Raw genomic sequence first — 14078 nt, forward strand, 5'->3', positions numbered from 1 at the left:
AAGTTTAATGGGGTTAAAGTCAAGACTGCGTGGTGGTCTTCTTGTTTACTGTGCAGGCCAATCATTTATCCTTTCTGAAATGGTAGCGCCTTTTCCATGAACACTAAAAAGTTTTACAGCATTTATTTTTAATCAGTTAGGGTTAAAGGAATTGTTAAATTAACATTCATATTAACCATTACAAAAGTGATCCAAAACATAGGCTGATCATGTACAGGTGCTTGATTTCATGATGTTCAGGGGGCTGGGTTATCCAAAACAGATGAGGCAGGGAGACCTGGGAGTGTTAAGTACTGGGTAACAATATCAGATTTACAAATTAGAAATTGCAAAGAGGGATGAAATCATTATAACATTTGCTCTCTCGATTGTCTCTACAGCATAAACATAAAAGATAGAAGGACAAAGGGTAAGAATTTTATTTCTGACATTGTTAATAAATCAAGTTTCACCTCACAAGATACTGTAACAAACTGTATATACACAAGCTTTTTCTAAAGAAAAAATTTAACCACAACCAAACCAGATTGGCTTTAACACTAGTTTTCATTTGACTTTTATTAGCTTTAACACTAGTTTGCACAAACCGGGACAGTAGCAGTTCATTTAACTGTGAGAGTGACATATACATAAATGCCTGTAGTGTTTTGAGTAATGTTTGCCTATGCATTTAATGTAAACTTTATATTTGTTTCAAATTTTATTCTCTGTTTAATTACTGCACATTGTATTTCTGCATGGGTTAGTGTTTTTTACTACACATATTTTCTTATCAATTAACTCTTTATTAGCTTGGAATTTATTTTACAAATTGGCTAATTCATATTAATTTGTGCAAAGTGAATCATACAAAAACAATAATAATAATACTTATAATAAATAATGATATCCCATTAATCCAACGTCACAGGGACGAAAGCAAATCTTACAAGAACGTAGGAATTTTGTCATACAAATTCATGCACTCTTAGAAAGGATGTGGTTTTTTTTACACATCTTTGTGCATTAAGCTTTTATCATATTTTAAGTTGTGTTAAAAGGAACACAAAATGTGTTGTTTTAATAATAACACAGAGATGGTGGATTCTGGGACAACACATTTAGTGGTTTGTCCCAGAATCAACACTTATGTGTTGTTTTTAACACATTCATTCTAAGAGTGTTTGAACCTTCAGATTGTGTTGGTATTGTCAGTGTTAAAATTTGATGAAGACTGATGAAGATATCTTCAAACGATCTGTTGTCACTCAACTGGAAAACTTGCAAATGCAACCAAATGACCCATTGTATTAACCTGGTATACCTTTTAAACGTGTAAAACCCTCGGTTGTAATATTACAACATCAGTTTAAAATCTAAAAGAGTATACCTGTACATGGTTTTTTTCTTTAAAAGCACATTTACACAACTTAAACCCCAGGGGTCCAAAATCGCGGTGCCGCGTTTTGACATGTTTTCTCCTTATCATAGCAGAATCATCTTAAAATACTCCATCATTAATAATCTTACACTTACGTGTTTGACATCATTTGAAACTCTGAAGGGTCTTCTTTAGTTTGTGTACATTCACAATAACAACAGATCTTTGTGTTTTTGTCAAATAAAGAAAATAAACAGGGTGCGCATCCAGACATTTCTGTCTCCGCCAGCTGTCTCTCAAAACACGTTACAAAAATCAATTGAAACTCCGCGAATACTCGTCACACAAACATGATACACATATCCAAAGAAAGCCTGAAAACAATTGCAATAATTGCACTGAAGTAAAGAGAGTACTGTTTTTTCTGGCTGACTTCATTATCTTTAATGCGGTCATGCCCACAGGCGGTACCTGCTGTTGACATGGTAATAGCAATTCAAAACATCAGATCTAAAGACTTTACCGCATGTTTGGATGATAAACTTTAAACACACACGTGAGGAAAATCTTAATTTATGTCTGGACATTGAGGAAGAAAAACGTTTATCTGTGACGTTAACGTTACCTAAGAAGAAAAACAATGGAGGATGCACTGGAGGAGGATATATACTTGAAGTAAGTAAGAGTTAATTTATCCTCATTTATATTTGCTATCATGTAACAGCTTATGGCTTGTGCCGTTCAGCCTACATAAGCGACCTCGGCAGACTGCATGCTTCGGATTAAAAAACTTTCGCATTATTTACAAACGAGGACGCGCAAATTCAATGGCGGATAGCTGTTACATGCTGTAAAGTGTTAAACACAGTTATTCACTTTCATATCCTTCATGGCAACTTTGAGTAAGGCTGCACAGCAGGATCTTTTAAGTGTGTGCTGTAATATGATTCCATATATTGTTTCCATGCAACCAATTCCATACATTGCGCTTTACACACGACACAGTTTTTATGAGGGCTGCGTTGTTTACACGGAGACGCGAGCTTGCACACATGGACGCCATATGCGATATGTTTTTAAAGTTCATACGTGCTTACAGAAACGCATTTAAAACAGAAGCTAGATGATAAGGGGATGGGCATCTGAAATGTTCTGGATTTAGTTTATGTACATGATAGTTTATCTGAATCTAGTGCTATTATTTACCCATCAGTTATGTATGTAAGGGTATTTCTGTGGACAATTTATGCTAACAGCTGTTTATACCTCTCTTACAGGTCTGCATCCCTTTCATCAGTACAAAACTATGAAGTGGAAAAACATATTCACACTTTTTGGACATAAAGTTATATGGTAACATGAGCCACATGAAGTTTACAGCTCTGTTGTTTAGCAGTTTCTTAGTTTATACAAGTTAAGTTTTTAAATAGGGTTTGTTTCCAAATAAACTGAAAATGTCCAACTGACCTTCATTTCTATTTTGATTATATTGTTAACTTCTTAATAAACCTCAAACAAACATGTATACATTTGTCCTCACATTCTTTACTGTAGTTCCCTCCTGCCTCATTATGCAGCTCATTATGCAAGGCTTTGTTTGCTAGCTGTCAATCAATGCTTCTCGCATATGGCCCCTCTAAACAAAAAGTGTCTTACAATTTCTAAATCAAAATATTGTTTAATGTGAATGAGTAGGCAGGATGATTTTCACATCATTTAAAAGAAAAAAACTCTAGACTACTAGATCCTGTTTAGAAAAGTCTTGTGAAAACATGTTTAGTATGGGTTTTGTGGTCTCATATCAGTGACTTAAAAATGTAGCTTTTTTAAAAACCACGCATAAACATTTTTCTCTCAAAAATACAAACATGTACATACATGTAGCTCATATAATATTTTAGGCCAGTTTATGCTGAACGCAGTGTTATGAGACAATTGCCATTAATGGCAGGATAGGCAGGAATTATCGAAAAAAAAAACTTTTTTTACAAATTTGCTTAAACTGTTTTTATATACCAATACATAATTAAAATGTAAGTAATCTGAAAAAGAGAGAATAAAACTCGAGTGTCTGTAGACCTCTCACGACTGTTTTAAACAGAGCTAATTATTTCCATTCGGGAAGAAACAAATGATTGGATTGCGCGACTATCACTCTCTTTCTTGACCATGGCAACACCCCTGTTGCTATGGGATCTGCCCACACATTTGCAAACCCGATTGATTTGAACGTGCATGAGGCACTTTAGGAAGAGCAAAAGTACGGCAGAGAAAGAGCATTCAGAACTCACAGTACCTGCATATCCAGTCAGCGAAGGCAAACCAGGCAAAAAAAGGAATAAACGAATCAAATGAGAGTAAATATCGCGTGGCTTTTCCTCGAGTCAACGATGCCGTAGCGGTATTGTCTCCGGAGTGTAGTCCTCATCAGAGTCACGGAAACTCTTACATGCAAACACCTTGTTATGAATCTTCCACAAAATTCACCTTCATCACAGTGTAACTGATGGTAATAAAAAAAACTTTTATCAATGCAATCTGTTTTAGCTTTGTCTTACTAGCTCGTTTGTTACCGAATCAAACAAAATATATTTTAAACTTTACCAGTATCGATATGGTAGCTTAATAGTGAGTACTAAAAGCCATCCTATTTGTTTATATTTATAGTGATAAAGTTAGGTGTGTTATTACATGTGATTGTGACATGATGTTACTACATGCACCGCGCTCCTTCCTCTTCGCTCGTCTGAGGTAAATGCTCTCCCAGCAGAGCAGGTAGTCGTCGCGCTTTCATGTGTTTTGGGGGCGTGGCTTTAGAAGAAACCCAGAAGGGAGGGGGTGGAGTGAATGGAAAAATGAGGTCGTGAGAGGTCTACAGACACTCGATTTTTATACTCTCTTTTTCAGAGTACTTACATTTTACTTATGTATTGGTATATAAAGAGAGTTTCAACAAATTTGTAAAAAAAGTTTTTTAGATAATTCCTGCCTATCCTGCCTTTAATATGTTTAAAGCAACTGAAAAAATTCCAAATGTAAGAGCATGTCAGAACCTCTGAGAGTGTCCCAAAATGATCGGACCCTAGAGGGTTAAAAAGTCCTAATGTTTTACCCTGCAATGGTTTTGCATGGTAGACCTTGTAAGTATGTTTGTTTGCCGATTAACCGGTGGGAAAATTCTGTCACCGCGGCAACCCTACCCCACCCCCAAATCCTTCTTTTTGTTTATTGGCTGGAACACTTTGTTTTGTTGCTAGGTTTGGCCACTGTGTTTATATTGAAGTTTATATATGTCTACAGAGATCGCGTTTTTTACAGTTTGATCAGCGGACAGGCAGCAAGCAGATAGTGAGGAGATGTTTGCTGTATGTAACAAAAAATGTTTTATGGTCTAAAACGCATGAATTCGCTTAGAGCACCTTTAAATGTCTTTGATACTATTGAGTTTTAATCTAAGTTTTAAGATTATGCCATTTCCTTTCATGTACCACTAGAGTACCTCAGAAGGTTTGTGTCAAGGCATGATCACAGCTCTGACAGATAAAACCAACGTGTAAAGTTTATAAAAGAGAGGAGTTTTCATAAACAACCAAATGGGATTACTATCATTGAATGTGTCTGTAAACACAGCTACTGTAAACACAGTAAATACCTTTTTTTACCAATTATCTGGTTTTGTAAATACAAATTAAGCATATTTTTATAATAAATGATTTTTCATATTTTTTTTGTCTGGTTATTATGTATTGTGTGATTATTTATATGGTTATATAGGATACTACTATTGGGGTACATAAGCAGTATATCCTGCAGAGTAACTCTTAGATGTTATTAAAATTTCTTGAGACAGTGAGTGAAAGCACGGCAATTCTGCTACACCAAAGGCCCGATGCTGTAATATTACAATATTTCCATAAAAACTTTAAAAAAAAGTACAAACCCATAGTTTTTTTTCTATATTTGGGTCTTACAGGGTTTTAAATAACTTTTGTTTTTTATGGGCCAATTTCAGTTTTATGTGTGGACTGCATTAGACTGACACAGAACAGACTCTGGGTGCTGCAGGGCTGCATGTAGACTAAATTGAGCAGCTATGTATTTAAAAAGGGGGGCAAATTCAGTCTATATAGACGTGACATATGTGGTCAAAAGTTGAAATATAAATTCTCAGAGAATGCATTTGAAGAGATTCGTTGCAAAACGAGATAACTCCGTTTTTAACATTTTTGTCAAAACATATTTATTATTATGTTATCATGTTATTATTTTGTTTTATGGTGCTACTTAAAACAAAACAAACCAACTGCAGTTGAATTGATATTAATTGGAATGCACAACCAAAAAAAAACGAGATTTCTGAAAAAAAAACCCTTCATTTGTTACCTATATAATGAACCATGTTTATATTTTCCTAAAACCTCTGATAAAAGAGTCCAGACATCACCCTGCTGAAAAAAAAACTATAAAACCATTACAGAAAATTCTAATGGTTTCCATTAAAATACCAATAGGAACCATTAGCTTTTACTATTAAAACCACTACACTGTAGTGTGTTTTGGGCCATATTCCATTAGAACCAATTAGGGGTGACCCCGAATAGTCGAAGATTCGATGCATCGATAGGAGAAGCCTGATTCGACTACCAATCTCACAGTCGAATCGTCGCAGATGTGTTATGAAATGAGGATCATTCAATTTTGGCCGTATATGGGTGCACACATTATATGATTTCACATATAACAGCTTTCTCACAATATATTAATATACTGCATATTATGATAATGCTGCAAATAATATGTGAAGTAGCAGCTTTCAATAAATATTTTTTAAATGCGTTAATAAATCCAACAACCCCTGTGACCTGTCTACACGTCCATAAGAGGTTTATATGTTAATAAACCATTGCCTCTTTGTTTCTACATTTAAAAGACAAAGCTGGCAAATTATATTATGCCTTTCGTTCTTTTAATAATTTCTATATTTTATTTTATTTATAAATCACTTTATCTGATTTGGCTATAACTATTAGTTATAGTATTAGTAACTATTTGGCTTGTGTTTTGTTTCCGTGCATATTTGTTCTGCACTTTGTTACTTCTGACCTTATTTTATGAAAAAAATTGTATTTATTATAAACGTAAATTCTGATCTAATTTAAGTATGTAAATTTTGGATAGCTTTTCATTGTATCGATGTTGCGCTATTGTGTGCTGGCCATGCTTGCGCATGTAATTTAGCCGAACAGGCTAGGTGCTCTGCGTCTCATATTTAGGAGTTCATCAAACTAAACATTAAAAAAACGGATGTTTCTCGACGAGTATAAGTTTTTAAAATGTATTTAAAACAGACTGGTTGTCTTGTCAAAAGTTACACTACAAAACAGGTAAGCCGTTTTTTTTATTTCGTTGATGAAACGGAAACTAGTATCTGCACCGAACCTATTTCTGCCTGACACGAATGTCTTTTGATTTAATATTATGGTTGGTCGGTGTTCACTTTCAAATGATAGCAAAGAGATTCCTGAAATAAATAATATCATCAGGTTTTTCTGTATCTAAATTGAATACAGAGATGATCAAAGCAAGCAAGCAGGTATTTCTGTGCTAAATAATAACGCGTAAAATCATTAATTTCAGTGTTTTTCTTGTTATAAATTAACGTTTAATGAATTGTATATAAAGCTTAGTTTTTATCATTTATAGTCACAATCACTAATTATTTGTCATTTCCCATTTGTTGGTTTTTTTTGGTCATGACTGCTTTGACGCGCTATCTCCATATTAAATAAAAACACTTAATTGTAGCCGGAGTTTCCAAGGCAGGATCACTTGTTATTTTTGTAGGTTTAGTTATCAAAATGTATTTTTGTGTGATGTTCTGTAGATAGTGGCTTTAAAATGTTATGAGGAATAATTAAACAAATGTTGCCTTACATTTTACCTTAAAATATATATATATATATATGCATCGTCAGTTTTGTCTTCGTTTATTACTTGAAAGACAGTTTTGTTCACTTTATCAGAAAGTTGTTTATGTGTGCTGCTTGTGAAAGAAAATAAAAGTTACCAATTTGTACCTGGTCTGGCTGGCCCCCTCCCAACCCATGCACACAAACATAGATGATTCGACTATCGGTCGACTATGGAAAGATTCGACAATTCTGATTCGAATATGTAAATCCTTAGTCGAGGACACCCCTAGAACCAACACATGTTCCATTAGAACCAATACATAGAACCAATACATACCATTAGAGACCAACAAAAACCAATACACTGTAGTGTGTTTTGGGTCATATTCCATTAGAACCAATACAATTTGTAATAAAACCAATAAAACCATTAGAATTTTCTGTAATGGTTTTATTGTTTTTTTCAGCAGTGCAGAAAAATCCTCTCATTGGGAGTATAAAGTTTTGGGGAGACAACATAATTTGTGGAAATTTTGTGAATTAAAATGCACAAACAAGAATCAATAACACCCAATAAATTGAGGGGGAAGGCATTTCAAAGAACAGTTAATAATAATTTTTATTTTTTATGAGCATTTATGAGAAAGAAACATTGTGGAAGTGAGATTTCACCAATCAAATTATTCTGAATTATGTATGTACATGGGAAAATTTTAAAGTGTAACTATTTTTTTTTTAGTTAAAGGGACACTTCACCCATTTGCAGTAAGCTTTGCATAGTTAGAACCCCAGTCATGTTTTTGAATGATCATGCATCATTTTCTCAGTTGTCGCTGAGTCAGGAGAAATACAGATTTCAGTGTTGCACTTCCTTCTTTCAATGATGCAAAATGATGCTTTTACATCATTGAAAGAAGGAAGTCCAATATCTTTGTTGAGGGAGTGAGACTACAAACACCCCTTTTCTCAGTCAAATAGGCACCAAATTCTAAATGTGTTACATTTTGACTACAAATATGACACACTTTCAATAAAGATTAATGTTTCTACGGGTGAAATGCTCCTTTAATGATCTGTAAGAATGGGGCTTTATTAGTGCTGTTCATTGATTTTAGTAAGTTTTTTGACATTTGGATATAAAGTGTTTCAATACTACAATATATAATAATAATAATAATAATAATAATACATTTTATTTATAAAGCACTTTTCATAAAAGAATCTAAAAGTGCTACAGAGTACATATAAAGCTAAGTTAAAAAGAAAAACAGTAAAAACACATACATAAATAAAAACAAGTCCTAAGGACAATTTAAAAAAGCCTGTCTGAACAAGACAGTTTTAAGTTCTTTTTTAAAATTGTCCACCGATTGGGGTTTTCGCAAATGTTCAGGCAGGGAGTTCCAGATACGAGGGGCGGCTGAGCAGAATGCTCGATCTCCCATGGTGCGTAGTCTTGACCGGGGCTGATGAAGAAGGTTTGTGCTTTGAGACCGAAGGTTGCGGGTGGAGGAGTGAGGAGTAAGGAGGTCTTTGAGGTATTGCGGAGCATTGTTATAGATGCAGAGGTGGGTGATGAGAGAAATCTTATATTGAATTCTTGAGGTTATGGGGAGCCAGTGAAGATTTTGAAGAATGGGAGTGATGTGTTCGTATTTGCGGGTTTTCATGAGAGTGCGGGCAGCACAGTTCTGAATGAATTGAAGTGTAAAAACGTCTGAGAGCTGCCCTCTTCAGGTTGAACGGTGGCTATTTTCCTATTGGATGTTGGGTCCAAAAAATGCCTTGTGACGTAAGCAGGTTCAAGCTCACTTGTTACGATCTCACCACACACTTACTTCGTCCCCTCTATCACCGTTTGGATCTGCCCACTTTTTTTTTGCATATTTCAAATATTGCCAGTGGGTGAAGTCAGGCTCTGACCGGGGCTGGGTTTCCCGATAACGATTGAACTTAGCACTTAAGAGCACTTTCTACGAGCTACTTAACAAACATTCGTTGTTCATTTACATGCGTTTCCCAAAAATGCACGTGAAACGATCGCTCGCAGCTGGGTTTAAGTGCTACTTACGAGTCGCTATCCGTTTGTCAAGTGCTGAAATGTCACCAATAGAATGACTCGAATTTGTAGCAGAAGCTTGTTTAGGCTAATGATCTTCAGCCAATGTGCACTAATATTTTTTATAATATTGTTTATTATTGTTCAATGACTGTTTAAATGTTTTAAAACTGTTCATAATGAAATATTATTTTATCCGTATTTAGTTAGGACTCATCCCACTGCAAAATGCCTTCTGCATTTTATATTACAGTTTAGATTAACCTATAATTGGATACAGTACAAAATGGCCTCGCGCATTAAGTTCGCACAGGACCTTTTTGTGTTTTTGTGTGATGTGAACAAATCCCTCACACTCAATTTTTCAAAACTCGCCTGTTTGTACTTATAAACCAATAAAATCATTTGGCGCAAGGTCACGGCATTTGGGTTCTGGCGCGAGGTCACAGCGTTTGGTTTCGTGCACTTACACGAAATTTGAAAAACATTTAATCAAAGCAACAGTCTCAGACTTGAAAAAAATTGCTGAACATCTAAACCAATTTTCTGCATATTCCACCATCTTTTAATGAAATAAAGAAAGTCCTCCTTCTGTTAACTTATATTTATGCATATTCCAGTATAATAAAAATATTTTTTGTAAAATCCAGCAATAAAATAATTAAAACGAAAGTCTTTCCTGGTTGTATTCCAAATTATTAACATTTACGTATTTTAACAGTGAAGTGCAGGTTAAGTTTTGTTTTATAATATACATATAACATATGTTTTATAATTTTATATTATACGTAGGGCTGGGCGGTATGACGGTATATTCCGTTACCGCGGAATAAAATGTCAGACGAAACAAATTTTTCTATTCCGTCTATTCCGCGGAATGCAAATAAGTGGGCGTGGCTAACTCTGCCTCCAGCATGTTAGACTGAGTGTGACGGAGAAACATGTAAAATAGTTCACTTATAAAAAATGAACGAGTTATTTGTGTAATTTTTATAATAAGTGCCAGTGAATCCACCGCGGGTCACGCAGCGAGACTCTTGCTTGCTCGCTCTCGCACTCTCTCTCTCTCGCGCGCGCTCTCTCTCTCCTCATGCAGCAGCCGGCCGGTCTCTCGCGTGCAGAGGTCAGAGGAGAATGCTAGGGCCAAAAAATTCTAAAAGATGTTTTAGAAAGCGAGGAGGTATATGATCTAAGGTAGTATATGACAGTTTCATGTTTCTAATCATATCCGCCAGTGCTGGAAGAGAGACCAGGTCAAAATGATCAAAAGTACAGGAGTTTTGGTAGATGCTGCTAAAACACAATACGAAGGCACAATATTTTCCTTGATTAAATCAATCTTCCTTTAAAAAAAGGTAAAAAAAATCCTCAAGTATAAAGAAGTCACTAAAAGTAGCTATAGCTGGATTAAGTACTGAATTTATTGTGCTAAACAAAGTTTTGGGACACTGAGGGGATCTATTTATTAACTCTGAAACATATTTTGTTTTAGCAGCTTTAACAACATACTGATATTTCTTAAAGGATACCTGTAATATTTCAAAAGAAATCTGTAATTTATTACTCTTTAATCTACGTTCAGCTTGTCTGTTGGCCCATCTAAGAGCCCTTGTATCATTATAAAACCAAGGCTGAGGCAAAGATTTAAGCTTTTTCTTCTTAATTGGAACAATATCATTTATAATGTCCAACCAAACAGAAGGTTTCAAAGGTCCTGCAGTTTCTAGTAACAATGAAATAGGGCTATTTGCATATGCCTTAGCAAAATGATTTGCTGTTGACTCAGTCATCGGTTAAAAATAAATATTCGTAAATGATCTCTTTAGTGGGGCAACAGCCTAAAAAACACTGGTCTATACGATGATATTGTCCTATGTAACCAGATCCTTAATAGGTACCCCAGTGGATAAAACCAGATCAAGAGTATGCCCCTGACTGTGTGTGGCATCAAGAACAAATTGGGCCCTATCTTGCACCCAGCGCAATTGACTTTGTCAGTGACGCATGTATCATTCGTATTTTGCACCGGCGCACAGCGGGTTTTTCCCTCCACAGACGCACGTCGGCAAACTAGGGAATGAACCTGCGCTCCCTGGGCGGTTCAGCGCAAAAAAAGAGGCGTGTTCCGTCGGAAACCATCCCTGATGCTATTTTGCAGTTTCAAAAAAACAATTGCTCCACTGACCAGAAAAAAGTTTAAAGTCAGTGGCGCGTTGTTCATTATGCTATTTTAAGGGCGCATGCTTGACCATAATGTATAGAGTGCACAACGCGCATACACTTTGCATCTAATCTACACAGATGCAACAGTTATTTTTGGAAATCATAAATTGTTACATAAAAAAATATTAATATACGAGATAAGGGGAATCATAGTGGTGAGCATTGCGGTGATAGTTTTTATTTATTGTGTGGCTGAGTTAAAAAATTCTCATGCAAATAAAGATTAAAATATTTTCATAAGTTTGTTGTGTGGCTGTATTACGTTTATTTTATGTAAATAATAATTAAAATGTTTTCATAAGAAACCTTAATGTATATGAACTTGATTTGTAAGAGTACTTTGGGGTTGGACCTTGCTTACGTTTCTTGGGTCCGATTTCAAAGCCCCCAAACCCTTTCAGCGGTGAGGGTGGACGCAGCGATGTCCTCTGCTGGCGTCAGGTCCTGAGGCAGATCCACCTCCCGTTACACAGCGTGCCCGATTTATGCTGGCAAGCTTGGGATTCCTCGTCTCCTGACATCATTGTAGCGCTTGGCGCAACGATGGGGATGACAGCTGATGAGACTGTGGCTATTTCCTCTCACGCCTGTTTAACCTACGCTGATTTGGGCGGGTTTCTCCCATCCCCATACAAAACAACTTCTCTGTCTTTGACTGCTCTTACAAGAATGTCAGTCTCCTCGGCTGTGAACCGCTCCTGGCGTGCGCCTGGTAAATCCGTCATAATAATAGCAACCCGCCATGGAACTTGCGCCCTTGCGTTTAAAGGGAATGTTGGATAGCGTTCTGATTGGTTTATTTGACGTTACGCCCAAACCACACCTATGAATAATGAACCTACTTCAGACCAACCCCTTATTGATTTGCGCCCGGCGCAAGAGTTATTTCTCACGCTGGGAAAATAGCAACAGCGCCCAAGATCCGCCCACAAACTCACTTGCTCGTTGCGCTTCGCACTTGCGTTTCAGATCATTAAAATAGGGCCCATTGTGTTAAATTAAAAGAGTCAATAAGATCAGTGAACTGCTGACCGAAAGGGTTTGACGAGCAGCACACATGAATATTAAAATCCCCAAAGATTAAGAAGTTATCCGTAATTGGTATGATGTGTAAGCGAAAAGTCCCGAGTGACGTCCTTGTTATATTTAGGAGGACGATAAATAAGAGTGCAGTATAGGGTCTGTGCCAGGTTAAAGTCCAATGTATAGTTGTGCCTCAGGTCTACGCCGTAGATTATCCGTTGCCACTGCTTAGCTTTGCGGAACCTGATGTGCACCTCGCCAAAATTTTTACAGTGCGCCAGTTCTACGCAGACCGCAAGCGCTGTGATTGGTCCACTAGAGCCCCTCATGTCAGGTAAAAAAACTGCGTCATAGGCAGGGGCGTAGGCAGAAATTGTATTTTGGGCAGGCCGGAGCAAAAATGAGTGGGCCTATAGTTTATCAGAATAAAATCACTTAAATAATAATTAAACCTTAGAGTGGAAAAAAGAATAGACAAACTGCAAAAACAGTGACATCTTTACTTTCAATAGTCAATAATAAAACACTGTCTAAACATGTTCAACCAACAGAGCTCAAAAAAGGCTGGACAAACCAGACTTATTCAGGCTAGTCAGCAGTGCAAACACTGTTCACCTGAAATAAAGTAGGCTAAAAATAAATTGAAATAACGAAAACTCTCAGCAGAGCACGGTTTGAAATAAATAACAACACACTGCCAACGTTGTGTTAAATCAACCATATACAGTGCAATCAGCCTGTTGGAATTTGGAAATGAAGCTTTTGTGCCAAAAATAGCAACTCATTTAAATTAAACAATGTAAGTTTAACCTATAAGGCTGGCATACATCTATACACAACACACCACTTATTTAAATCACTTATCGAGCAAAACATAAGGAAATTAGTTAAACAACATGCCTACCTTTGTTGTTTTCATTCTACAAAACAAGACGCAAACGCATGGGTTTAATGTTGAAAACAGAAATGATCTCATTATAGTCACAGAGTTCTTTTTCAAAAAAACAAAAGGTTGTTGAGGCGGGTAGTAACTCATGGATGCAAATTGGGTTGTGAAGGTGGTTCATCAATTGCAGTTAGATCAGCGGGTAACCTGTTTCAGACTGACCGGGAGAGAGCACTGGAACTGCCGCCAGGGAGCAAGCGGCAGCCGGCGCCACCAGCGCCTGACTAGCCTTCTTGTGAGTCTGAAGAACTGGGCTGGTAAGACTCGGTAGATGGAGGCAGTGGCGTATCTTCTTCATCAACTCTTGCTTTTTTAAATAACACAATAAAGAAACTTTATCCATTATTGTGGCAATGTTAATATTAGCTAAAAAAGCAGTTAGCAAAGTTAGCTGGCAGACTGCCAGGGCCTGCCAGCCGCCGCCCCCATAGAGTCTATCTGTCAGAACTCCTAGCAACCAAGCAACCAATTACGTTTCGGAGGCTTCCTACAACTTGCTTCAACAATTGCATTTTATTGAGAAAGCAAATTAAACACACACCAGTCAACAATAAA

The 14078-nt window shown here is 36.5% G+C and overlaps 1 protein-coding gene across 1 annotated transcript in view; it reads left to right on the forward strand.

Annotated features, from left to right (window-relative positions):
* The first annotated feature begins 332 nt into the window (after positions 1-332).
* Positions 333-14078, forward strand: part of LOC135765141 (macrophage mannose receptor 1-like) — a 51092-nt gene continuing 37346 nt past the window's right edge. Inside the window, exon 1 of the mRNA XM_065275791.1 lies at positions 333-409. The gene's annotated coding sequence lies outside the window, so the exon portion shown is untranslated. The remainder of the gene's footprint in view (positions 410-14078) is intronic.

This window comes from Paramisgurnus dabryanus, chromosome 6 (genome assembly GCF_030506205.2).
Source record: "Paramisgurnus dabryanus chromosome 6, PD_genome_1.1, whole genome shotgun sequence".
NCBI classification, from domain to species: domain Eukaryota; kingdom Metazoa; phylum Chordata; class Actinopteri; order Cypriniformes; family Cobitidae; genus Paramisgurnus; species Paramisgurnus dabryanus.